Source organism: Triturus cristatus, chromosome 3_1 (genome assembly GCF_964204655.1).
Source record: "Triturus cristatus chromosome 3_1, aTriCri1.1, whole genome shotgun sequence".
Classification (NCBI taxonomy): Eukaryota; Metazoa; Chordata; class Amphibia; order Caudata; family Salamandridae; genus Triturus; species Triturus cristatus.
This window is the reverse complement of record NC_140583.1, coordinates 614,522,788-614,525,133: the sequence shown is the minus strand read 5'-3', so window position 1 is coordinate 614,525,133 and position 2,346 is coordinate 614,522,788.

The following is a 2,346-nucleotide window of genomic DNA, read 5'->3' as shown; positions in this document are numbered from 1 at the left end:
CCATTCGGTGAAGGCGTCCTTGATAGCGAGAAGCTCCTTCTCCGCAATATGGTAGTTGCGTTCGGCGTCGTTGAGTTTGCGGGACATGTACGCAACGGGATGAAGCACCCCTGTGTCGTGGTTGCGTTGGGACAAGATAGCCCCCAGCGCCACATCCGATGCGTCCGCTTCCACCACGTAGGGGAGATCCGGATCGGGGTGAGCCAACACCGGCGCCTTACCAAAGGCGCTTTTCAGGGCCTCAAAGGCTTTGTTCGCTTCAGGGGACCAGACAAACTCCTTGGACTTCCTCAGTAGCTGTGTGATTGGGGCCACCAATCCTGAAAATCCATCTATAAACCGCCTGTAAAAGTTGGCGAAGCCAATGAAACTTTGGACGTCCTTCACGCTTTGGGGCACCGGCCATTCTTTCACCGCCTTGATCTTTCGTTCTGCCATCTCCTGTCCCTCTGGACTCAGCATCACTCCGAGGAATTCCACGGATGTGACGTGGAAGTCACACTTGCTGAGTTTACAAAACAGCATGTTTTCCCTCAGCTTTTGGAGCACAGCTTTGACGTGGTGTACGTGCTCCTCCACACTGGACGAATAGATGAGGATGTCGTCGATATATACGACCACGTAGATATCCAACTCCTCTCTGAATACCTCATTCAAAAAGTACTGAAAGGCTGCCGGGGCGTTGCACAGACCGAACGGCATGACGAGGTACTCAAAAAGGCCGAACCTGGTCTTAAAGGCGGTCTTCCACTCGTCTCCGTCCCTCATGCGCACCAGATGCTATGCCCCTTTCAAATCCAACTTGGTGTAGATACGAGCTTTCTTGACCTGTTCCAGAAGTACACTGATGAGAGGCAAGGGGTACCGATTCTTTACGGTTATCGCATTCAATGCCCTAAAGTCCACACAGGCTCTCAGCTCCCCATTAGCCTTCGGGATGAAGAAGAGTGGCGAGGCGGCCGGAGACTTGGACGGGCGGATGAATCCTAGCTTGAGGAGTTTATCCAGGTACCCCCGGAGATGCACGTTTTCAGGCTCCGTCAGGGCATACAGCCTGCCGCTGGGAACGCTGGCCCCTGGCACCAGGTCGATCTGGCAGTCAAACTGTCTATGTGGTGGTAGCACTTCCGCCTTCACCTCATCAAATACATCCTCAAAACTGTGATAAGCCTGGGGGAGAGCCACATCTTTTTCTGCCGCTGTAGCCACCGTCTGACTCCCGCTCTCATCTGTGTCAAGGGATTCCGTTCTTATTCCACAATGCCGGATGCAATACGGTGATGTCAGTTCGATGCGATGTGTTGGCCAATCCACAGAGGGGTTGTGTTTCTGTAGCCACGGCAATCCCAATATGACGCCATATTGGGGCGCTCGGATGATGTTAAAATCGATTTGTTCCAAATGGTTCCTCCCACATCTCATCGGAAGGACCCCCGTGTGCTGCCCGATGGGCCCCGTCACCAATCGCCTTCCGTCTACAGCATAGACGTCTTCGGGTACAGCTTTGGGAAGAAGCACTAGCCCTAGCCTGTATGCCTCGTTGTGGTCCATAAACATGCCAGTGGCCCCTGAATCCACCATGGCCACAACGGGTATCCACTGGTCATGCACTCCCACGTGCACCGTGAGAAACAGGTGTCGTTGTCCCTTAGTGACCGAGTTGGAAAGTGAAGGGATGGATGAGTGACTCTGAGATGCCCCTTCTTTGGTCTGGGAGTCCTCTAGTTTTCCGCCGGTACGTCCACCACGGCTGTTACCGACCGGTTGGCCCGATAACGTGACGTCTTCGGTTTGGCAGGGCATTCACGTACGTAGTGGCCTTTTTTGCCACAATATAGGCACAATCCTTGTTTACGGCGTGACTCTTTCTCCGTGGCTGTGAGGCTCGCTCGTATTGCGCCGATGTTCATGGGTTCTCCCTTGGATGCGGTGGAAGTATCAGGACTTCCCACTGTCACATAGGATGGAAGGGAGTTTCCTTTTCTCCCATGATCCCCCTTTCTTTCACTTAGCCTATGTTCCAGCCGTAATACCAGGTTGATAAGGCCCTCACATGTCTTGGGTTGTGGGTCAATATGAGCCACGGCGTCCTTGAGCTCATCGCACAGCCCGTGATGGAAGAGCGCCGTCTGTTTAGCAACAGGCCACTTGGTTTCCGCAACCAGCCTTCGGAACGCGTTGAGATACTGCACCAGGTCGTTGGATCCCTGTCTCAACTCAAGCATTTCACGGTCCGCCGTGTACGAGTCAGCCCTTCTGTCGAAGACTTTCAGGAATTCCTCGCGAAAAGCACCCCAATCACATAAGATGGGGTCGTCCCTGCTCACCAGAGGTACGGCCCATTGT